Source organism: Leptonychotes weddellii, chromosome 3, assembly GCF_054177405.1.
Source record: "Leptonychotes weddellii isolate Sample4059 chromosome 3, ASM5417740v2, whole genome shotgun sequence".
Taxonomy (NCBI): Eukaryota; Metazoa; Chordata; class Mammalia; order Carnivora; family Phocidae; genus Leptonychotes; species Leptonychotes weddellii.
Genome location: NC_138371.1, coordinates 122,925,106 through 122,950,695, shown reverse-complemented (window position 1 = coordinate 122,950,695; position 25,590 = coordinate 122,925,106). Strand labels below are relative to the sequence as shown.

Genomic DNA, 25,590 nt, shown 5'->3' with positions numbered 1-25,590 from the left:
CTGGGAAATGGAAATTTTATTGTTTGTATCTCTATGCTATCACTCAAGATAAAGGTGGAGTTGATTTCTTTAAGTATAGATCTCTAGGGGCACCTGGCTGGCTCAGTAGAGTCCGTAGAGCATGTGACTCTTGATCTCAGCGTTGTGAGTTCGAGCCCCATGTGGGGTGTAGAGATAGATCAAATAAATAAATAAATAAATAAATAAATAAATAAATAAATAAATAAATAAACAAACTTCCTGTGTACTGAGGTACCAGTGAAGGTAAGCCAACTTGGCCTAGAGCTGAAATTTAGGGTACATGGTGCAGGATATAATCTTACCACCAGAGGGTATTGTTTCCTCTTCCGGATGGTTGGCAAGTTTATGTAACCACAAACTAACCCTAAACCAGCCCCCACTAAAAATGGGCCAGGCCAGATCATGGCAAAGTGGATTAATCTGTAATATTCCCACAAATTCCCTCTTGTCTTCTCATTTTAGAGAGAGTTCACTTTTCTTTCCGTTGAGAGAATCAGGCTGGCAGCAAGCCAACCTACACACACTGTATGTAGAAAACAGATCACACCCCTTCTGCTGGTCAAAACAAGAGAATGGCCACTTAGGAAATTAGCCCAGGTGGCTATTTCTGATTATCCTGCAAGGCAGGAGTTTCAAGGGAGTGAGAACTCAGAGGCTAGAATGAGTGAGCAGAAGGGATTTCAGGGGCAGCATGGCCTCCTGCTTGAATTTTGATGTAAGCTGATTTACAACTGAAAAAGGTCCATGTCTTGTTAGAGACCAAAAAGCCTAGGAAAGTTACCAGAGAGATTTTGACAACTTCCAAAGTCAGCCAGGGAATCTGTCCCAGACCATTAGTATACCGAATTTAGAAAGCAAGGCCCTGGAAAGGTGCCCCAGGAAGATGCCCAAGGGAGTCAGTTTGAATCCGACTAAATGCTTACTCTTGAAAAAGGAAGGCTTTGTCCCCTCCAGCTCGCTCAGTGCCAGAGGCTCTGTCAGGGAGACAGATTTGAAATGCAGAAATATGAGATATTAGGTCATCTGCCTGGCCGAAGGCAAGTTCAACAAATCCAAACTTCGAGTCAACAAATAATTTCCGTTTTTTTAATGACCAAAAATAATACTTGTTCATCGCTAAAACTTCAAACAATACAGAGGTAAGAGTAACAAGTGCGGGGACTTTCTTCTCACAGGCAGCCCACTCCCCTCAGCCCCCCGCGCCAGGAATATTCACTGTTGATGATTTGCTCATATTTTTCAGGGCCTCCAATTTCTTTTTCTTTTCTTTCTTTTTTTTTTTTTTTAAAGATTTTATTTATTTATTTGACAGAGAGACACAGCGAGAGAGGGAACACAAGCAGGGGGAGAGGGAGAGGGAGAAGCAGGCTTCCCGCGGAGCAGGGAGCCCGATGCGGGGCTCGATCCCAGGACCCTGGGATCATGACCTAGGCCGAAGGCAGACGCTTAACCGACTGAGCCACCCAGGCGTCCCTCTTTTTTTTTTTTTTTTTAAGATTTTATGTATTTATTTGAGAGAGAGAGAGAGAGAGAGAGAGCACAAGGAGGGGGAGGGGCAGAGGGAGAGGGAGAAGCAGGCTCCCCACTGAGCAGGGAGCCTGACATGGGGCTCCATCCCAGGACCTTGAGATCATGACCTGAGCCGAAGGCAGACGCTCAACGGACTGAGCCACCCAGGTGTCCCCAGGGCCTCCAATTTCTGTGAATAATAAAAAATTGATCAATCTATCTGTCTAGCTCTCCATCTATCTATTCATCCCATGCATCTCTCAATTGCCCATTTGGTTTGGTCTTATTTTTGCAAAAAGGAGGTGCTAAAATACATGTTCTTGTATGTGAGTTGTTCATTCCGTAGATCATTGAATTTTTTTAAGTCTATCTCATTCTTTTTAATAGTGACACAGTATCCCATTGTACAGATGTCCCATAACTTTATTTAGCCCTTGCTCTATTGATGGACATTTATGCTGTTTCTAACTTCTTTTTCTATTACAAAACTGCTATAATAAAAGTCTTAATTAAAAGAAATAGTTATTGGGGCGCCTGGGTGGCTCAGTCAGTTAAGCGTCTGCCTTCGGCTCAGGTCATGATCCCAGGGTCCTGGGATTGAGCCCTGCATCGGGCTCCCTGCTCCGCGGGAAGTCTGCTTCTCCCTCTCCCTCTCCCCCTGCTTGTGTTCCCTCTCTCGCTGTGTCTCTCTGTCAAATAAATAAATAAAATCTTTAAAAAAGAAAAAAAAGAGTTATTAATGGTATGTTGTGTTAAGGATCATACACTGTGCTAAGCCCTCTATAGGATATTAAGATGAATAAAATATATTTTTGCCTACTTGGAGTTTACTCTCTAGTGCGGAAGAACTATACATATCTCACATATGAAAAAAAGACTCAAATAATAAGTCATTATACAAATAATATTTTCAAACAAATAAAATTCCGTGCCCGGGGAGCTGAGAAAAGGGAGGCGTCTAATTCTAATAGCTGGATTAGGAAAGGCTTCATGAATTGACTTCATCTATGTAGAGATTTGCTTTAGTGTGTTTGATGTAGGGAAGTTGAAGTGGAAGCTTGTAGAACTCTTAACAAAGTCATCCTTTTCACCATGCACTGAGATACGATTTTTACTATCTGAATTTCAGATATAATTTCAGAAAGGTCTGGGAATGCTTTGCTGGGTTTAGTCTAAAACTGAAAACTCACCACCAATATCCTACATGGTACTGCTTTTTGCTCTAACTGCAACATTTTCTGGGTAAAAGTATGCTTTCCAAATCAAGCATGTCAGAGACTGTTGAATTATTCTTGTTACATGTGGTGTGACTGTCCGGAGGAGGATTTTATCAGTACACTAAATCCAACAATGTGTTTTAAAAAGAAAAACGTGGAATAACTCACTTGTGATAACAAATCTCTTTAAGTCGGAATCCTCCTGGCAATCTGTAAACATGCTGAAAGGAGAGTTTTTATTTTTAAGCAATCTTAATTAGCAGGTCTTTTTCTTATTAACATCTTCAAAGTGCTTTGAGCTCCTCCCCAGATGAAAGCTTCTGTGTGCATACAAATTATTATTATGCTCACAAAATACACACACCAAATGCAGGAAAGTGCCAACAGTTTAACTCGGCAGCCTGCAATGCCCTTGAGACACTTTGATCTGCCGATATAGCCATCAATTATTCTGTATCCTTTACTCTCTAAATGCATGCATCAAAGCATTCTCATGCACACCCTTGTAAATCCAGCTGTTTATTCCAAAATAGTTCCTCTTAATTAACCCTTGTTTCTTTCCCCTTTGTTGGCAGCTGCTGATTCAGCTTTTCTTCTTTTGAGGAGAAGGTATACATAACCTTGGCTTTGGAATGGAAAATAACTCACGTTTTCTCTCTACAAAGATGGTCATGACATAAAAGATGTGTGTTAATAAAGATTCTTTGATGCCCTGGGAAAATGCATGTGATATAGTAAGTGAAAAAAAGCATGGTGCAAAAATGGATAGAGTATTTTCTCAGCTGTACTACCAATAATTGCTAATATGAATTGAACACAATCATTTAGCTCACCGACCCGAATGCTTCCCCTATGCGGTATACTTTAATCTTCACCATGAGGTGAATTCTATCATCTCCCAGGTAGCCATAAAGACACTGAAGCTCAGAAAGGTTAAATGATGGGGTTCTGTCCAGCACTGTCCGGTTCCAAAGCTCGTTCCCTTAGTGATGGTCATGCTGCCTTTTAACAGTGACTGTCCCTGGGTAGAGAGATTAGGGATGATTTTTTTCCTCCCAACTTTTTTATACTTACACATTTTAAAAAGAATCCAAACTCGCATACTAGCCATGTGAATTAATCAAATAAAAATAAAGAAGGCATTATTTATGGGCGTGCTGACTTGGGATAAACATAAGAAACATGTCATTAACCTCAGAGTTCTCTGGGTCTTTACCTCTTCATCTTTAAAATGAGGGGATTGAACCAAGAGATTTCACAGGCACCTTTCAGTTCTAATGTTACTTTAGTCTTTTAGTTCCTGATTATGCCACAGAAATGGCACTTTCCTTCAAAAATAAGTAGCTTCTAGTTCCCTAAATTTGCTCAAAGAGCTCTGTTAAGCACTGAGGGAAGAACCACAGAACTGAATGTTAAATGAATCCAGGTCGTGATTCATCTTTGAACACCAAAGAAGAATAAAGACTACTTTTATTAATGATGAATATTGAATAAGTAATGTAAAGTTATTACATAATTAATAAATTATAATCACAAGTGAAGAATACGTACATTTTTCTGATCTAATTCCAGAGTAAAAGACAACAAGTTGCACTGAAACTCAGGGCCAGGTCTTTTTCTGACCCGGCTTTAGTTTGGACATGTCTGGCATGCAGGAGTGAGAAACCCTTTGAAACAACATGGAGAGTGGGTGTTTCCAGCTGAGAGGAGCATTTGATCTTTTCTTGGAAAATAACTACCTGCACTACAAAGGAAGGTTGCTCGTCCCCACAGAGGGACACAGGAAGCCTGTGGCACCAAGCATGAAGAAAGGACAGAACCATTTATAATACTATAAATGTTAAGATGTCTGGGAAGCATGAAGAATGTTTATTTCTGGCCACAGAGCATTATATTTATTTATTATTCCTATTTCTGCAAGTAGATGAGTCTTTACTTTCTTTACGTAGAACTCTTTCATGCCCAGAGTCACGTTTTTCAATGAGAGAAATGTGAAGAGTTAGCATATAATGGGTGTTCAATAAATACCAACTCATTGAAGGAAGCATATTAATAATTAAACTTCAGTAAGAAGTAGAGTTTTTTTTTTTAAGGGGAGACTTAGGAACAGTACTCTTTCCTTGACAAATGTCTGGAATTCCATCTCCTACGGTTGCTAGAATCTTCATATAAACCATCAATTAAAAAAAAAAAACTTTCCATACTATGTGGATCAAAGATTCAAATATAAAAAATGAAATCATGATAAAGTTAACAATATAATAATATAAAATTTCAGTGTGGCAATAAGAGCAACAAAAACATACACACATAAGAAGAAAAAAATGGATGAAAGGGGTCAAAGTTTACAAACTTCCAGTTATAAAATAAAGAAGTCTTGGGGATGTCATGTACAGCATGGTGACTATAGTTAATAATACTGTATTGTATATTTGAAAGTTGCTAAGAGAGTAGATCTCAAAAGTCCTCATCACAAGGGAAAAACAATTTTTGTCACTATGTATGGCGACAGATATTAACTAAACTAGTTGTAGTGATCACTTTGCAAATGTATACAAATATCAAATCATTATGTTGTAAACTTGAAACTAAAGTAATGTTAGAGGTCAATTATACCTCAACAAGAAATACTACTAAAGAATCTAAGAGATAATAAATAAATAAATAACAAAAAAACAGATAAAAAAGATTTGCAATTCATATCAAGATAAAAATGCCTCTACCAATGTATAAAGAGTTGCTAGCAATCAATAAGAAAAGGACCAACAACCCAATAGAAACAAGAGGGGAAAAAAATGAACTGAGAGTTCACAGAAAAAGAAACACATATGGCTCTTAAGCCTAAGAAAAAATGCTCGGTTTAACTCATAATTTGAGAAATGCAAGATACAACTGTTCTAAGTTGTTTTGCCCTCTCCAACAGATTGGCAAAAATCTACAGATTTGAATACACACTCTGCATTCAAGACCTTGGGAAAGGAAGCCTTTGCATTATGGGTAGAACAGTAACTTGGTATAACCTCTACGAAGGGCAATTTGGCAGATTTACTGTGGACTAATGAAGCATAAAATTCGGGACTCCTCACTTGCACAGACCCCTTTTGAGGCCCTGAGAAAAGTCCCACCAATTTTTCAAAATGTTATTTTTGAGAACTTTGCAAACTAAGATATTTTAATCACAATTGGTTAAGCCCACTCTTCTCTTTCCACTCAGACCTCCTCTCCATCATGCTTTCCTTTGTGAAGTGTAGCACTGGAATGGCATCAGGAACTCCTGAAATCAGGTAAAGGGAAGCAGACTTGGAGTTACATTCAGCTTGGATGTAGTAGGATATATTTATGCGGTATGCAGTCACTTCCATGACAGCCAGCTTATTGCTAGGTGTCCTGGGATTGGACTGGTTTCCACAAATACTCCTACCACTCACTCTGCCAACCACCTGCTAGTCTGACTACGAGCTACAAGGCCAGAGATCATACTGAAATATGAATATGTTTTATGGTACCTGATATTAGAATTATGTAGGTAGTGGAAAGGAAATGAGGCTTGAAATAAATGGAGCCAGAAACTAATCTGTGGGCAATTATTTTAATCATTAGATATGTAAAATTATAAGCAGAACTCTTTTTGCTTACTTTTTACAGATATTTGATCAAAATGGATATTTTTGCCTGCTAGGATATACTTGATAATGTAGCAATTATAAATGCACCATATAAGGTGCCTGGGTGGCTCAGTCGTTAAGCGTCTGCCTTCGGCTAGGTCATGATCTCAGGGTCCTGGGATCGAGCCCCACATCGGGCTCCCTGCTCGGCGGGAAGCTTGCTTCTCCCTCTCCCACTCCCCCTGCTCGTGTTCCCTCTCTCGCTGTCTCTCTCTCTGTCAAATAAATAAATAAAATCTTTAAAAAAAAATAAATGCACCATATATTTATAATCTTTTTTTAAATGGGAATCATGTGAAATAGAATTTATCAGAATTTCTGAGTTGTAGGACACAAACCTGTAACAGCACTACACATTGTAAGCATGTTTGTGTGAAATTGGATGCTTTATGCATCCCAACCATCAAAAATTTTTAAAAAGGAATTTCAACCAACCATGCTAAAGATTGAATTATCTTTCTGCTTTCTGTCTTTAAAATGATATTACAGGGGTGCCTAGGTGGCTCAGTCGTTAAGCGTCTGCCTTCGGCTCAGGTCATGGTCCCAGGGTCCTGGGATCGAGCCCCGCATCGGGCTCCCCGCTCCGCGGGAAGCCTGCTTCTCCCTCTCCCACTCCCCTGCTTGTGTTCCCTCTCTCGCTGTGTATCTCTCTCTGTCAAATAAATAAATAAAATCTTTAAAAAAATTAAAAAAATAAAATAAAATGATATTACAAAATTCTGGCCATAGAAGAGGTAATCAGTGTATATAGCCAAAAAAAAAGGGGGGGGAGGGAGAGTGAGAAAAGCAATATAGAGATATGTCGGGTAGTTCATTAGTAAAGATATTATCTTATTTTTCAAGAATCTGTGATATTCATGGCATTTTTCAGCTTTTTAACATTTAAAAAGCTATTGTGATTTCCTTTCATATTCTACATAAATATTCATTTCCTTTCATATTCAAAAAATATTCGTTTTGTATCTACATTGAATTAGATAATTTTGTATCCTTTTTCTTAGTGAAGGCCCACAAAATTATAATCTTCAGGCTCCATACAACCAGAATCCATCTTTGTAATTACCCAAGCCCTAGAAAACCTTATATGTGGGAATTTATCTTACAGTTGTTCTTCACATGTGTGAAGAGATGTGCGTATGATTATTCAGAACCAAATCGTTTGTAATAAAAGAAGGTTGAACTCAAGTAGGTTGAACAGATCATGGGGTACAGACACATAATGTAATACTACACAGCTCTAAAAAATGAGGACACACTGTATTTTGATGTGGAAAGGGCTACGTGTGATGTTCAATGAATAAACCATAGGGTAGGACAGTGTGTATAGTATGTTACTTTTTATTTTAAAAATAAGCAGGAAGAGTGGGATCATATATTAATATTTGTTTATCTTTGCATAAGTATGTTCTGAAAATTAAAAGAAGTGATTGCAGGGAGGGAGCATTGAGTGGAATGGACATAGAAGAGGGAATGAAATTTGCTCACCATTTACCTCTATAAGAGAGATGTATAATAACTATTCAGAAGTTAAAATTTAAAATACTGGATTCCACATTGGTCACATTCATGAGGGTGGGGGATGGGCAAGGGGTATCCTTTTGACACAGCTTTGAAACACTAATTTAGTTGCTCATTAGCCATCAGCTTTAAATTCATACCTATTCATTTTAGCATTATTTATATAGTCAGGCTTCAACCAAAAGAATTGTGAAAATAACCTGGCTGAATTTACTGTAAGCATCCAAAAAATTGCATAACACCAATGAAAATATGTAATTACATGAAAAATTTAAAATTAGCATACTTTGAAAGAAATAAAGGCAAAAAAGGGATTTATTGTCTTTAATATCCCATTCATATAAAGCAAAAGAAGCTCTCAAAACTACCAAATAAGGGACGCCTGGGTGGCTCAGTTGGTTAAGCGTCTGCCTTCGGCTCAGGTCATGATCCCAGGGTCCTGGGATCGAGTCCCACATCGGGCTCCCTGCTCTGCAGGGAGCCTGCTTCTCCCTCTGCCTCTGTCTCTCTCTCTCTGTGTCTCTCATGAATAAATAAATAAAATCTTAAAAAAAAACCAAAACAACTACCAAATAGATATGAGCAATGGACAGGAATACACTAGTCAGAAAAGGAGAAAAAAAAAACATAAAAAGATTGAACTAGGAAGTCATCATTCGTTTCACCCTCTGCTACAACCCCATATCCAATATATAGCAAGATGGTGTCAATTTTACTTGCTAAGTGTCTTCACCATCGTCACTGTCCTCACCCTAGTTGGTTAAGACTAGTACAGTACCCCTTAAGTGGCCTCCCTAATTATATCTCGACTCCACACACAATTAAGACCCTTCCCTGACCTCCCATTACTTATAAGGCTAAGATCAAGATCCTTTAAGGATCCTTCTCATTTTAGGGTTTTTAAACACTGATGTACCCTTCCCCCCCACCCTAATCCATCCATTCACTCCCTTGTTGCTCACCCTTCAGATCTCACCTGAAAGCTCACTTTCTCAAGCAGAACTCCCAGACGAGGCCAGGGGCACGTTACAAATCTGAGAAACACCCATGCGGCTCCTTCCTGGTGCTTAACACAGGTATAATTCCAATTCACGGTGTGAGAAGTGAGAGTGGGTAGGGACTGCCCCTACCAGTGACTCCACCAGGACAGCGGCTGTCCTGTGTGACCTCATAACCCCAGCACCAAGCGCGTTGCCTAGTGGCTGGGATGACACTTAAGCGTTTGATGAACAAATGAATGAACATTACTGATAATAAAAGATATGGACCTCCGAACAACTAGATACTGATTTAGCCTGTAAAACTGGTAGAAATTAAAAAGGAAAGAGAGTGTCTACTTTTCGTTAGCAGGTGTTCAACACCCTTCTACTTTTTTTTTAAAAAGCAGCGGTAAAAAACACAACGTAAAATTTACCATCTTAACTATTTTGAAGTGTACAGTTCGGTAGTGTTAAGTATATTCACACTGTTGTGCAACAGATCTCAAAGTTTTTCATCTTGCAACACTGAAACTCTGTACCCATTAAACAATTACTCCTCATTTCTCTCACCCCCCAGCCCCAACCATTTTACTTTCTGCTTCTATGAATTTAACTACTTTAGATACCTCATATAAGTGGAATCATACAGTACTTGTCTTTTTGTGACTGACTTATTTCACTTAGTATAACGTCCTCAAGTTTCATCCATGTTGTAGCATATGATAGGAACTCCTTCCTTTTTAAGGCTGAATAATTTTCCATTACATGTATAGGTTAGTTTTCCTTTCTCCATTCCTCCATCAGTGGACATTTGGGTTGCTTCTACTTCTTGGTATTGTGAATAATGTTGCTATGAGCATGGTGTGCAAATATCTCTTTGAGACCTTGGTTTCAATTCTTATGCATATATATACCCAGAGAAGGATTGCTGGATATCTTTCTTGGGGGGTGAAATTCACATACCATCAAATTAACCACTGTAAAGCAAACAATTCAGTGGCATTTAGTACACTTACAGCGTTGTACAACCACCACTTCTGTCTAGTTCCAAATCATTTTCATCATTCCAAAAAGAAATCCCATCCCCATTAAGCCATTGCTCCCCATTCCCCCAGCCCCTGGCAACCAACAATCTACTTTCTGTCTCTATGGATTTACCTATTCCAGATATTTCATGTAAATGGAATCATACAATATGTGGTCCTCTGTGTCTGGCTTCTTTCACTTAGAATAATGTTTCCAAGACTCATCCAAATTGTAGCTTGTATCAGTACTTCATTCCTTTTTTATGGACGAATACTACTCCCCCATATGAATATGCCCCACATTTTGATTTATGCATTCATCTATTGATGGACATGGGTCTTTTCCACATTTTGGCTATTGTGAATAGTGCTGCTATGATTTCCTACCTTTTTGATGGGCATGTAAACTGGTACTGAATAGACTGACCACCAAGCCTGCTGGGTCCTCATCTAGACATGGTACCCGGTAGGGATACTCCATCATGGCACATTCTCTGGAACTGAATGGTCAGTGCCCTGCCACTGATGGTTAAATATTTTGAAAAATTACAAGCAAATTACCACAAGATCAATGCAGGAAAGTCATGTTCTGTTTCCTCTAACCCCACAAAGGATTGTGACAGAAATGGGCACTTAGCCAAGAATAGCCAAAGATAATCTGTCCAAGTGACCAATGATGAAGCTTGAAGTAAAAATTCAGTCTAAATAGGCATAATGACAATTGGCTGAGCCAATCAGATTAGTTCTGTGTTGAAAATGAACTGAAAATAAGATAGAGAGTTGAGCAGTTGGTGATACAGGCAGAAGATGAAATAGACCAGTTGTTAACGGTGGATCTCTAGGGCAGAGCCTCCTGGGCTGTGACTGCTGATGGGTGACAAGGTAATAGGCTGGTCCCCAGAGCTCCCTGCATCCTGAATGACCTTCAGTTGCAGTCTGCATGGCTCAGCTAATTCTTTTTCATTCTGTGGCATTACATGAGGCCTGGCTTTATGGCTTGGATTCCTGTCCCGAATATTTCTCCAATTGTCATTCATATAAACCTCCCAATGACTGAAGTGACCTGAGTGACTCCTTGCATCTAAAGGAGCTTAAGGAAAACAGCTCTGAAAAGAAGTTAGGTTGTATATCAAGAGCTTTCTCTCTGGAACTCCAGTCTAAGAAAATAATCCCAAAGTCAGGAAAGCCATGTGCACAAAGAAGTTAATCTCAATTTCAGTTTAATGCAAGAAATTGGAAATATGTGTCCAAATGTAGGAAGATGATTTTAAAAAGGAAAAAATAAATGAAGTTACTTAAATTAGATTACTTATTTATTCAGAATTATACATATGAAGAGTTTTGTATTAACATTGACATATTGTTATATATAATCTTAATTGGAAAAAAGCAAGAAATATATATTCATGAGAAGAATATTCATAGAAAGAAATATGATAAAATATGAACAGTGATTATACCAAAAATCTTTGGATGATTTTTCCCTATATTTACATTTTTTAAATGAAATGTGCATATGTTGTTTTTATAATGAGGAAAAAAACTTAAAAAACATAGAAGCAGAAAATAATATGGCTTTTAGACAAAATTAATCACTCTATTCTAAATATCCTAAAAATATTTACTGATTGAAAAAGAGGGAAGGACCAAGACTTCAGTGCAAGTAGAAACTAAAAGAAAAAGATCATGGATTCATGCACCGTATTCCTGGGGGGAACCAGATGGGTCTCTGCTTTTTCCAGAAGGTGCAGTATACTGCCTTTTGTAGCAAGGACAAAGAACGGTTGGGGTAGCTGAGCACACCCCCACTCTGACAATTTTAAGCCCTAACGGCTGAGAAGGGCCAAGACACAGAGCTTATTAGAAAAAGCGAGAGCTATTCCAGATGGCAGTTCCAACTGGCCAGATTTATAATTTTTCCATGTGGGTCAGAAGCATATGTCTAGGACGTAGCATTGGCATTGTAGCAAGACTACAAGAACGCAGCCTATGGAAACTATTTGAATATTTGTTTTATATGAATTTTATTTGCTTTTCACACACACTACTAAAGTATGCCCCTCAGCCGCTGAGCAAGCCTTTATAGCTTGTATAGTGGCCGAACGGGCCAAAAGCTTAGTGTCGTGACCTGTTTTAAAGTATCTTGAAATAGTTTAGTTTAAAAAGAAAGCAGACAAACAATGGTGGCCGGGAGAGATCGAGTAATCAATTAATGGATGAAACATTAAGTTACTGAGTGTTTACTATATGCCGGACACCGTAGTGAGCCTTGGGGATATTAATTCCTGCCCCCGGGGCGCACATATTTTCCCGGGTAGGGTTGCAAGGTAGGGAAAGGGGGATACAACAAATAAAAAGAATAAGTTACATAGCATGTTGGAGAGCTATGGAGAAAATAAAACAGTGGAAGGGGTTAAGGAGAATCAGTCGCCAGATACTTAGAGTTTAAATAAGGTGATTAGGAAAAGTGACACAAGGATATTTGAGCAGAGATGTGAAGAAGACAAGGAAGAGAGCTCAGGAAAAGGGTTCTGGGCAAAGGAAACAGCAGATGCAAAAGCCCTGGGAGCCAGTAAGCAAGGGGAGAGTAGTGAGGGAAGAGAAGTGATGGGGGAGGGCCAAGTCACCGACAGTCTTGAAGGGCATTGTAAAAAGAAGAAAGGGGGTAGATGCATCAGCAGATGCTGATTAGCTGTGGAAGGTAATAAAGACGTTTATCACTCCAAGATCTTTAGCCCACGTGACTGGGAGTAGGCAGTATCATCAGCCAAGACAGGGAACACAAGAAGAGGGACAGATTTGTGCCGGGGGGGGGGCATGAGAGGAGAGAAAGGGGAGAAATTTTGAGTTTGTTTGGAAGGTAGTTCTTTTAAGTGCCAGTGTGGCCCCCAGAAGTTTGAGCTGGAACCTCAGGAAACAGGTCAGGTTGGAGATGCAATTGGTGAATTACCAACAGAGAGAGGAGTGCTCAAAGTTATGGGAGTGAATGAGTGGGTGACCCATGATGGTAAATGCTAATAAATGGTTGTTGAACCAACCCAGTGAAACTGCTCAGGGAGGGTGTTGGTTAGGTTCTTGCCATGTGAGGAAAAATAAGTGACCTCAGATATAGATGGAAAGCCAGAAGACATTCTTTAAAAAAAAAAAAAAAATTATTTATTTCAAAGAGCGCGGAGCAGAAGGAGAGAATCTCCCGCAGACTCCCTGCCCACTAAGTGCAGAGCCCTACGCAGGGCACAATCTAGGACCCATGAGATCATGACCTGAGCCAAAACCGAGAGACAGATGCTTAACTGACTGAGCCACCCAGGTGCCCCCGGAGACATCCTCAAATAGCAGCAGGACTCAATACCTGAAAGGTCATGAGGATACAGTGAAGTTGTTGTGAGTAGGCTACGTGTTCATCTGCCCAGCACGGGCGTCCTTGTCGTCATCAAGTACTCTCTGTCCCTGCTTCTCCTACTCTTGATACAGTATCTCTCTCTCATGCTCCCTCTCACTCTCTGTCCACATTCCTCAGGAGAAATGAGTTAATTTATTCAATTGGTTATCACCCATCATAGAGAACACTTGGTTGGGACTCTTGAGCCTGGGTAGCACCCAGGCCAACCCACAGATGCTGCCTTGGGATCAGGTGCTCATCTCTTGTCCAGTCAGTTGTGGGCAAGCAACACATGGGACCAGGCATGAAAAGAATTATTATAGGGTCATCAGGTAGGGGTTGTGTCACAGAAGGTGCTCGGAGGCATTCCAGGGGTAGCAAAACTAGAAGTGTATGACATCAAAAAGGCCAGAAGAGGAGAGAGTCTAAAGGAAGCAATGCTCACAAGGATCAAATGCAGCAGGGAGATGTAATAATTAATAGCAGTAGTAATAATAATAGCAGCCATCATATCTGAGGGCTTACTATTGCATCAAATGCTATACTTAGTGCTTTACATAATTATCCCCCTTAATTTTTACAATAATTCTGTGATATTGGTATTCCAATGCCAAATTAAGCAATTTTCCCACTACATCTGGTAAACAGTGGAGCAGAAATTCAAAGCAACGTCTCTCAACATCCAGAGATCAATTTACTGATGTAAAAACAAACATCATTTGTTGACTATATATTTTTGTACCAAGCATTGTTTTAGGTACTTTCCTGGGGCTTACATTCACAAGAGGGAGACAGGCCATCAATAGGTAAACAATGTAATTTAAAATAGCAATAAAGGCCACATGAACTAAAACAGGACAACAGACTATGAATTGATTGAAAGTGGATGGGGGGCACTCTTCCAGATAGGACGAGCAGAGGGAGCTTCTGTGAGGTGACACTTGAGGTAAGACTTTAGGATGAAAAGGAGCCAACCATACAAAGATCTAGGGGAAATCTTCCAGGCAGAAGGTACAGCAAATACTAGAGCCAGGCAGGAATTAACTCTGGTATTCAAAGAAACAAAATAAGGCAGGAGGGGAAAGAAGGAGAAGAACTTAGAAAGGCAGGCAGGAGTCAGATCAAGTAGGTCTGAAGGAAGCCTGGATTCTGTTCTGATCACAAAGGTAAATCACTGGAGGGTTTTAATCAAGGAAGTGTTGTAACACAGTTTGAGTTTTTAAAAGACCAGTTTGGTACCATGTGGAAAATAAAGAGTTAAAGGAAGAATCTAGAGCAGAACTCTAGTTAAGGGATGATCGTGGTTGGAATGGGGTGGCATTGCAGAGAGTAGGGAGTGGCTAGAGATCTGACATCACTTGCTGATTAGCTGTGAAAGATGACGAAGAGAGGAGTCAAGATCTGTTCATTTTGATAAGAGTGGTGATGGTATCATAGATATGCACAAAAAGGCCTTTACGTTTTAGAGATGCAAACTGAAGAATTTCAGGTCAATGTCACAGTGACTGTACTTTAAAATACTTCACCTCAAAAAATAGTTGAAACAAGCATGATAGATGCTGGATCAATTTATTGGTGTTTATTAGACTCTTTGCTCTACTTTTCAGTATGAGTTTTCATAACAAAAGTGTTTTTTTTAAATGACTTTAGGTTTTTAGTCTGAAATGGAAAAGGTTGGGAGGAGCAGGTTTGAGGGTGAAGGGAATCAAGAGGTTTGTCCGAGTTTAGTATAAAAAACCCATTAGGCATCCAAATGGAGATATTATGGACATCAAGATACGTAAGTCCACAGCACAGGGAAAAGTCAGTGTCAGTGTGGCAGAGACTGCTAGATCTCTACCTGACACCCGCTCTCCTCTTCTTCCTCTGTAACAGAACCCTGATATTTAGCTGGGTATAGTGCTATCTGAAATAAAGACTATATTTACCAGCCTTCCTGGCAGCTAGGTGTGGCCATATGACTAAGTTTTGAATAATGAGATGTAAGTGAACATTTCGTGAAGAAACTAGAAAGCCTCCATAAAGTGAATTGACTCCACTGGGAAGTGAATACTTTTGTCTTCCTGCTTTTCTCCTACCTGCAGTCTGGAATGTGTATGATATGGCTGGATCTCCAGCAGCCATCTTGAAATAACGAGGTGCCTTTGAGGATGGAAGCCAAGGGCTGGGATCATGAAACAGATAAGGGAAGTTCCTGGGTCTCTGATGGCAATCAAGCCACCATACAAGTCCTAGTTTGCTTTCCTTCAAACTTATACATCAAATATATTTCCTTATACATTGAATAAATATCCCTGTATACTGAATTTCCTCATGTATTGAAATAAAAGCACAAGCACAAGCTTTTATTTTGTTTAAGCCACTATTATTTGGGTTTTTTCTGATACATGCAACCTCATGTGAGCTAATCCTAAGGGCCAAAACTAGAGACATTGATTTGAGAGTCAATATCATATAAATGGTATTTAAAACAGTGGGATTGATGAGATTACCTTGTAGAGAGAGGGCCTGAAATCAAACCCTGGAATCAATCAATATTTCAAAGTCAGACATAGAAGGTGGGACCCAAAAATGAGTGACAAAGCAGAGTGAAATAAGTGGAAAACCAGGAGAGTTGTGGTGTCAACAGAGGCCCAGAGTACAAGTTATTTCTGGAAAGAAGGAGACTGAACTTCAAACACTACTGAGAAGTGAAGATGAGGACAGGGAATTGACCATTAGATTTAGCAAACCGGAAGCCACTGATGATCTTGATAAGGGTCCTTTCAGTAGAGCGAAGACAGCCCTACTGAAGCAAATTGAAGAGTACCGGAGGGGAGAAGGTGGAGGAGGCAAATACAGATATCTCTTTTGAGATCTTTCTATAAAGAGGAGTAGAGAGGAGGTAATGGGTTTAAGGAAGTGCTTAAGATGTGCACTATTAAGGCGAGTTTGCAGACTGATGGGAGCGATCCACTAAAGGGGAGAACGCTAATGCAGGCAAAGGAGAGTGATGGCAGAAGTATAGTCCTTGAGAAGGAAAACGAGATGGATTCCAGGCCACACCAGGAAGGCTGCCCCTGACAGACGTTGACCTATGGGAGAAGTAGTTCCAAGAAAATGGAGGAGGCAAAGTCTGATTGTGTGAGGTTCAGGACTGAAAGTGGAGCTAAAAATACACACGTACAGGGCGCCTGGGTGGCTCAGTTGGTTAAGCAACTGCCTTCGGCTCAGGTCATGATCCTGGAGTCCTGGGATCGAGTCCCGCATCGGGCTCCCTGCTCAGCAGGGAGTCTGCTTCTCCCTCTCCCGCTCCCCGCTCTTGTGCTCTCTCTCTCTCTCAAATAAATAAATAAAATCTTAAAAAAAAAAAATACACACGTACAGTGACATTAGCGGTTGCCTCTGGGCAATACAGGATTTGGGAGGACTTTTTTTTTTTTCTGTGCTTATTTATGCATTTCTGTGACTTGCAAATTTTCTAGGAGTACTTACTCCTACCATAATTAGAAAAAACTTGACAAAAGTGAAAGAAAAGTGAAGTCAGCAAGTGTGTTGATTTCTATCTGTCTGGGCACTAGGCCCACCCCTGGAAATTAGAGGAAGTATACAGCAAAGGCAGTTAAACACAGAAGGCTTTATGCATGATGAAATCGTTCCTTCTTTTTTAATCTCTAGTCCCCTCTCTGTTGAGAGCTACTAACCAGAAGCATTCCAGTAGGCAAAACGCAATGGTACAGTCAATGTAGTTGTTCAGTATTGTGACTGGCCCAGGCTCAGTAGATGGGCGGAGGATAGGAATGGGACATCATAAGTGTGAGAACCTTGGAAGTTTAGGTCGATAGGCAGTGAGCACTAGAAATGCCTACCTGCAAGCAGCCAGCCAACTCCAATTCAAAAGCAGGACCGGTGGAGTTGGTGGTGGGCTTGGACTGACAAAGCTAAGCCCCAGTAGGGCCCATCATGATGCTCCACTTATTGGAGATGTTCCCGTAAGGAAGGTGCTCCATGCTGGTTATTGCCAAATGAAGTTTCATGTGCATTACAGAGCTGCACTCAGAGGATGGAAGGAAGAAAACTCTTCTCATGCAGCTTGGAACATGCCTCCCATTACCAGACCATTCATCTGTCATGCATTATGCATTAAGATATTTATAATCCCTAATTATACTGGAATTTTAAAAAAGATATTTGTAATCCCACAATTACCTTATAAGCAGCACAATTACATTGCATTATATTTTTGTTTGTTTTAAAATCACTGAGTTTTTAAATGGAGATATTTAAAATAAACCACATTTAAAGTGAACACTGTTTTAGTATTTCTTTATTTTCTTAATTAATAGACTTTACTTTTTAGAACAGTTTTAGATTTATAGAAGAGCTGAGCAGATAGCACAGAGCTCCCATATCCTCCCCTCCCTCACCTGTACACACAGTTTTTCCTATTCTTAATATTTTGTATTAGTGTGGTATATTTGTTACAATTGTTGAATCAGGACTGACACATAATTATTAACTGAAGTCCACAATTTACATTGAGGTTCACTCTTTGTGTTGGGTTGATCTATGGGTCTTAGCAAATGCATAAAATCATATATCCACCTTTACAGTACCATACAGACTAGCTTTGTTGCTTTAGAAGCCCCTGTGTTTTACCTGTTCATTTCTCATTCCTCCCTCTTGGGCCCTTGGCAACCACTGATCTTTTTAGTGTCTCCATAGTTTTTCCTTTTCCAGAATGTCATGGAGCTGGAATCATACAGTATGTACCCTTTTCAGACTGACTTCTTTCACTTAGCAATACGCATTTAAGGTTCCTCTATGTCTTTTCCTGGTTGATATCTCATTTTTTTATAAAACAGAATAATATTTAATTGTCTAGATGTACCACAATTTATTTATCCCATCTAATGAAGGATACTGTGGTTGCTTCCAAGTTTTAGCAATTATGAACAAAACTGCTGTAAACATCCATGTGCAGGTTTTTGTGTGAACATAAGTTTTTGTCTCATTTGGGTAAAATCAAGGAGTGCAAATTTTGGATCATATGGTAAGAGTATGTTTAGTTTTGCAAGAAACCATCAAATTGTCTTCTAAAGTAGCTGTGCCATTTTGCATTTCATCAGCAACGAATGAGAGGTTTTTTTGCTCCAAACCCTTACCAACATTTGGTGTTACCAATGTTCTGGATTTTAGCCATTCTCATAGGCATGTAGTAGTATATCTTATTTTAATTTGTAATTTCCTAATGACATATTATGTTAAGGATCCTTTCATATGAGTGTTTGCCATCTGTATATCTTCTTTGGTGAGGTATCTTTTCGGATCCTTTGCCCACTTTTTAATGGGTTGTTTGTTTCCTTGTTTTGAGTTTTAAGAGGTTTTTTGTTTTTTGTTTGTTACCTATATCTTGGACACAAGTCCTTGATCAGATATGTGTTTTGCAAATATTTTCTTTGGTCTGTGCCTTGGTTTTTCATTATTTTAACATTTATTTATATACAAAGAGCCTCCAAAATTGCACAGGACTCAGGCCTTTCTTGACTTCTAAGAAAGTAGAGATGAGATAGGTCATCCAGATAAGAATTTCTGAGCCTGTTTGGCCATGAGATGTGTGGGGGTTTTAGCCACACAGACCAGTAGTCACTGGGGGACAAGTAAGAAAAAAGAAATAGTATCACCCTACCATAGGCCAAGCACAAGGCGTTTTACATACATTATTCCACAACCATCTTATGAAGTAGATCAGCTCATTTAGCTGGAAAGAAACCTATCAAATCTATTAAGGATCAAACAAGTTAAGCAAACTTCAGGATCTCACATCTATTATATGGAAGAATTGGAACTCAGATAACTACATGATACCACAGGGCCAGATGGAAGGCTGACCTGTCTCAAGGAAGGTATTCCAAAGGGTGGACAACACAGCAAACCACTACACCCAGAGGTGCTGAAGCTATTCTGGGCAGGTGTTGAGATCTAAGGGGCTCTCATCTCAGGGGAGATCTTGCTCCATCAAGATGGATCCAGAGGGTCTGCTTGGTTGGAGCAGGATCTCAATGAGCAGCTGGAGATATAGAGAAGGGGATCTAATCCTTGCATTAGAAGAAATGCATAAATGAAGAGGGAATTAAAGCCTCAGACGAGCAGGCCAGGGCCAAGTTTAAGACTGCAAAAAGCCCCAGGGTCTAGAGCCCAGATGCAGAAAGCCCAGGTACACAGCTATGTGCTACAATGTCATGGGCATTTGAGATAGTCCATAGTGAAGGGGGTGGCCAGGCCCTCATAGGATCCTAGCTCAGGAGAACAAGTCATTCTCAAGCCACTGGTTGGTGGGTCTGAACCTGTCTCTTCAGAAGCTGTCTTGCTCAGGTTCTGCTCATGGCTAAGGTCTCAAGTTAAATGTCTGAGAGCCTGCCATTGAGGAGCAATAGAAAGCTCCAAGGAAGGAAGCACCTAGGTGATTCAGTCAGTTAAGCGTCTGACTTTTGATTTCAGCTCAGGTCATGATCTCAGCGTCATGAGATCGAGCTCAGGCCCGGAGTCAGGCCCTGGGCTGGGCGTGGAGCCTGCTTAAGATTCTCCCTCTCCCCCTCCCCCGACCCCTCCCCACTCTAAAAAAGAAGAAAAAAAGCTCCAAGGAAGGCAGGCACCCCAAGCAGAAGCTCAAGCTGTAGGCCAGCACTTGGGGAAGAAAGCCAAGATCCCAATTATTGGAAGTGAGTACCAAGGTCAGAGCTCTCTGATGCTTGTTCTCAGTGCTGAGCTGGGGATTCTGAAACTCCTGCGACCTCAGGACTCATCCCAGGGATGAGTGCAGGGCTGAGCCTAAAGGTGGGGCCAGGTGGGCACAACCACAGACAAGGTTGTGGCCAATAGCACACCTGGTGCTGGGACACCACCCAGTGGAAGACCTGGGCAACAGAGTCTACAGACCGGTCAAGTTTGTTGTTTTTCCTTCCACTCAAATTTTCAAACTGAAAGCCCAGCTTCATCAGGACTTGGGTGCACCACGCTTGATTCACTAGAAATGCTCCTGAAAAATAATATATAAACTGAATTTTTGTGCATTGACCAGTATTTTAAGAGACCTAGAGGGATTTGTTGTTGAAAGGAAATAATACAATGAATTACTTTGTAATACAAATAATTACCCCCTAATTATTATTATTTATAAATCTGGTTTCAACCCATTGGGTTTTCTTAAATGGAACATCCTTTTAATCTGATTTTTTTTCTATCAGAGAGTAATATATAAGAATAACATTTATATGTTATTAATATATATTAACATTTTATATATGCTATATAATATATATAAAATATGTAATGTACGTTAATAATATATAAGAATCTGACATTTCCAAAAAAGTAATAGATGCTACTAATACATCTTGATTTTAGCAAGTTTTCAGTTTTAATCCTTACAATATATTCATTAAACTAAAAAATATGGTCTAAACCAGTAGTTCCTAAACTTGACTATACACAGAATTAAACGGGAAGTTTTTTTTTATTAAGATTTTATTTATTTATTCATAAGAGACAGAGAGAGAGAGAGGCAGAAGCAGGCTCCCCGCCGAGCAGGGAGCCCGATGCGGGACTCGATCCCAGGACCCTGGGATCATGACCTGAGCCGAAGGCAGACGCTTAACCATCTGAGCCACCCAGGCACCCTAAACGGGAAGTTTTAAAGAACACAGATTCCTGGGCCCCACTTTGAGCTTCTGATTCATTGGGGAACATAGGAAGGCACCAGGGATTTCCCAATGGAAACTTAGGGCTTAGAATCCTTTGTGCAGCCACAGAGATTGAGAACGGCTTAGTTAACCCGGGGATGAGTGTATAGCTTCTGTTCTAGGCCCACCCTTCCCCAGTGCCCATGGGAAAGAGATTTCCAGCTCACACTGAACACAGTGATCCCAGACTGGGGGCTGCTGGCCTAATGAGGTAGTTTCCAGAGGGTCTCCTGCCAAAGGGTGGGCAGTTGCCCTGCAGTCGGCTATGGGAGGCCCTGGTCACAGCAGGTCCCTGGGCTCCAGGAATAGGCCTTTAGTTCTAGTAGAAGGCAAGATATGTCACTATGCCTAGGGGGCTGTGAGCTTTGTGTAGAGTTCTAGCTGAGGAGTTTTATATCCACTCATATCTTACCTAAAAATTATTAGGAGAAAACTGAATATTCTCCTGTGGTAAGCAGAATAATACTCCCCACTCCCCACCCATAATAATATCCATGTCCTACTCCCTGAAATTGGGACGATGTTAGGCTACACGGCAAAAACAAATGATTTTTTTTTTTTATAAGTAGGCTCCACACCCAGCATGGAGCCCAAGGAGGGGCTTGAACTCACAACCGTGAGATTGAGACCTGAGCTGAGATCAAGAGTCAGTGCCCAACCAACTGAGCCACCCACTCGACCACAAAACAAATGATTTCTAATCAGCTGACCTTGAGATAAGGAGATTATCCTGGATCATCTGGGCAGGGCCAAGAGCAATCACAAATTTCCTTAAAAGCAGAAAGAGGGAGGTGAGAGAGAGAGCCAGAGAGGTAACAGCATGAGTGGACTCCACATTGCTGGGAAAATGGGGCCACAAGCCAAGGAATGTGGGTGGCCTCTAGAAGCTGGAAAAGGCAAGAAATAGAGCCAGAACACAACACGGTGCTGCTGACTTGATTTTAGCCCAGTGAGACCCATACCAAACTTCTGGCTTCCAGAACTCTAAGATAATCAGTTTGTATTGTTTTAAGCCACGACATTTGTAGTGATTTTTTTTTTTAAAGATTTTATTTATTTATTTGACAGAGAGAGAGAGAGCACAAGTAGGCAGAGTGGCAGGCAGAGGAAGAGGGAGAAACAGGCTCTCCTCTGAGCAGGGAGCCAGATGTGGGGCTGGATCCCAAGACCCCAGGATCATGACCTGAGCCGAAGGCAGCCGCTTAACGGACTGAGCCACCCAGGCGCCCCTGTGGTAATTTTTTTTTTTTTTTTTTACAACAGAAATAGGAAACCAATACAGCACCCATGACAAGTTTAAAAACATTTTTTTCCCTTTAGAATTCAAGAAAAGGAGAACTAGAACTTAAGATCAGATAGTCTGTCACCTCTTTGTATTACAAGGTCCTGCAAAACCATCTCTAATATTTTACTTTTCTTCTCTTCAAAGAGACAAAGAAGATTCTGTATGTAAGGTGACCAGGCTCACTTATTGGGCCAAGTTTTTAACCTAGTAGGATAGGATTGCTGTAAGATCCAGGATCCATATTTTAAAACTCTCCTTCAGCATCTCTAGCATGCAGTCAGGTTTGAAAACCACTGGTCTAAAATTTAAATTCTAAACCACACAATTACGAGTGGCTGCATGCCTAGAGAATGAGTACAGTGGATTATTATTAACCTGGGAGGACATAACAAATGCGGTGTCCACAGAGATTGGGGCTGGTGACGTAAGATTTCATCAGTGACCTGAATAATGGAATGGCAAGCATGCTCATTAAATGTGAATGTGATACCAAAATGGAAAACAGGCAGAGGACGGCATTTTAATTAATTAATGAGGGTTGTTAGGATGGAGAGCATATTGATTCAAAGGACAGGTGACAGCAGGGTGAGGAAGTGCCAGAGGAATTGCTCAGAACTGAATGAAACTCAGTGAAGACAAAGGCAGAATAATACACATTCCAGAGAAGGGAAGGAAATAGCACAGTAACAGGCAAGGCGAGGGAAGATGGTAAAATTAGGACCTTCCCTAATTTCCCTGGGTAAGGCTGAGCACAGAACAGGCAGGAGCTGGGGTGAGGTGGGTGGAGGGGCAGTGGAGGGAGGCAGCTTGGCCTGGGCCTCTCGTTGGCCTCACAGAAGCCCTGAAATGTAAAATTCTGACATTACTTTGATATCTGATAAAGGTATTCCTTTATTAATACAAACATGTATGGCTCACCCACAGTTTTAAATCCCATTGTTGCAACTTTTCCTTTCTCAATCTCTTGGGAGCCTCAAAAAATGAATGTTTCTAGGGCGCCTGGGTAGCTCAGTCGGTTAAGCGTCTGCCTTCGGCTCATGGTCCTGGGGTCCTGGGATCGAGCCCCTCTTCGGGTTCCCTGCTCGGCGGGAAGCCTGCTTCTCCCTCTCCCACTCCCCCTGCTTGTGTTCCCTCTCTCGCTGTTAAAAAAAAAAATTAATGTCTCTAGTCAAGATCATGGTGGGTCACAAGATTCAATCAGGACTGCAGGTTATGAGGCAAGCATAAGTGTACAGCTGTAGAATATTTTTGGAGGAGCTCACAAGGAACAGCGAAAGGTCTCTAGCAAGCAGAGCTGTGGGAATTAGAATCCAGAGAGGAAAGGAGATGGACTTTGTTTTTCTTGAATAAAATATTAATAGGTACTTTTTTGATTTTCTCTTCGTCCCTAGAGTTAGTTATACATGCACATAATCTACAATGTTCAATAGTTCTGTAAGGCTTGTCATGAAAAACAACTATCCCCTACCCCTCCTTACCATTTTCCACACTTAAGCCTCTTTTGGTATTTATCTCCAGGTTTCCGAATTAACAAGCTTGAAGTGCTATTCCTTGCTCTTTCAATGTTAGCCATTATCTGGTTTGTCTCCAGGATAGAAGATAAGGATTTGGTGTCTTTGTTCCTGCTGCTCCCACCATACATGTTCATCCTTCCCCATTCTCCATTCTTGCAGTTCCATGATGTTTTCATCTGTCAGTGTTTGTGTTATGGTGACTATAAAACACTATTCACAACTGAACCGCAGTAAATCACAGTAACTCCCTTTCCTGCACACTTTCTTGTTGTCCTTGGAGCTAATAACTCTCTTATATTTTGTTTGCTTCGTTTTCTACACATTTATATTTGCCATCTGCCAATGTCTGCTCTCAAGACATCCAGAATCTTTTTTTTTTTTTAAGATTTTATTTGACAAAGAGAGAGAGAGAGAGCGCATGTGCATGAGCAGGGGGAGGGGCAGAGGGAGAAACAGACTCCCTGCTGAGCAAGGAGCCTGATGTGGGGCTCCATCCCAGGACCCTGGGATCATGACCTGAGCCGAAGGCAGACACTCAACTGACTGAGCCACCCAAGTACCCAAGACAACCAGAATCTTTAGGTACTCTAACAATTTCACCAATTTCCCCCCAAATCTCTCCCAACACCTTCTATACACTGCAAACTGGACCCGAGGCAGAGCTCCCATCTTTGGAATCTCCCCTTACGGTCATCCCAGGGTGCTTTCCTCCTGGGTGAGCTCTAGTGTCCTCTTTCCTTATTTGCTTCATGCTTTGACATATGTACTGGGGACTTCCTGAGGTAGGGGCATGGGAGATAAATTCTTGAGAATTTGCATGTCTAAAACATTTTTAATCTCTCCTGACACTTGACAGATAGTTTGGACTGGGTATAGAATTTATTTTTTTAATTATTTTTTTTATTTTTTAAAGATTTTATTTATTTATTTGACAGAGAGAGACAGCGAGAGAGGGAACACAAGCAGGGGGAGTGGGAGAGGGAGAAGCAGGCTTCCCGTGGAGCAGTGAGCCTGATATGGTGCTCGATCCCAGGACCCTGGGATCATGACCTGAGCAGAAGGCAGACACCTAACGACTGAGCCACCCAGGTGCCCCTGGGTATAGAATTCTAAACTGGAAATCATTTTCTTGGAGAATTTTGAAGGCTGTTGCCATCTGGCCACCGGGGTTGCTCTTAAGAAGCCTGAAACCATTCTGATTCATCATCTTCTACGTAGAAGCTATTTTCTCCTCTTCTGTGGAAGCTTGTGGCATCTTTTCATTGTCCTCCTTGTTCTGAGATTTCACACTGGTGTGTCTTGGTATGGGTCTATTTTCAATCCTTGTGTAGGCATCTGGTGGCCCTTTCATTTCAGAAACACATGTTCCTCTGCTGTTATTATGTCATTAAAGACATAATTCAAAAATATTTCCCTGGTTTCTCTGTTCTCTCTTTTTGGAAATCCTATTTTCATGTATTAGATCTTCTGTTCTGGATTCCTCTTTTTTTTTATCTTTCATTTCTTTCTCTTTTGCTCTAATTTCAGAGATTTATTCTTCTTAATTTTCTAACCCTTTTATTGAATTTTAATTTTTATTATCCTATTTCTAATTTCCAAGAGGTCTTATTTGTTCCTGGATTTCCTTTTTCTAATGTCATATACTTATTTGATGGTTACATAACTTAACTCTGAGGATATTAATCAGAGGGTATTGAATATTTTCTTCAACCTGTGTGGTCTCTCTTTTCTCCAGGTTGCTTTCTTCTGTTCA

At 40.6% G+C, this 25,590-nt stretch overlaps 1 long non-coding RNA gene across 1 annotated transcript in view; it reads right to left on the bottom strand.

Moving 5' to 3' along the window:
* Positions 1-25,590, bottom strand: part of LOC115943406 (uncharacterized) — a 29,518-nt gene that overhangs the window by 2,854 nt on the left and 1,074 nt on the right. The gene's annotated exons all lie outside the window — the stretch shown is intronic.